At 77.6% G+C, this 322-nt stretch overlaps 1 protein-coding gene across 2 annotated transcripts in view; it reads left to right on the forward strand.

Annotated features, from left to right (window-relative positions):
• SIDT2 (SID1 transmembrane family member 2) overlaps positions 1–322 on the forward strand; it is a 16,974-nt gene that overhangs the window by 10,281 nt on the left and 6,371 nt on the right. The gene's annotated exons all lie outside the window — the stretch shown is intronic.

Raw genomic sequence — 322 nt, forward strand, 5'->3', positions numbered from 1 at the left:
GCCCTGCCCTGCTCAGCCCGGCCCTGCCCTGCCCTGCCCTGCCCTGCCCTGCCCTGCCCTGCCCTGCCCTGCTCAGCTCTGCCCTGCCCTGCCCTGCCCTGCCCTGCCCTGCTCAGCCCTGCCCTGCCCTGCCCTGCCCTGCCCTGCTCAGCCCTGCCCTGCCCTGCCCTGCCCTGCTCAGCCCGGCCCTGCCCTGCCCTGCCCTGCCCTGCCCTGCTCAGCCCTGCCCGGCTCTGCCCTGGCCTGCCCTGCACAGCCCTGCCCAGCTCTGCCCTGCCCTGCCCTGCCCTGCCCTGCCCTGCCCTGCCCTGCCCTGCTCAGC

This window comes from Equus quagga, chromosome 14 (genome assembly GCF_021613505.1).
Source record: "Equus quagga isolate Etosha38 chromosome 14, UCLA_HA_Equagga_1.0, whole genome shotgun sequence".
NCBI classification, from domain to species: domain Eukaryota; kingdom Metazoa; phylum Chordata; class Mammalia; order Perissodactyla; family Equidae; genus Equus; species Equus quagga.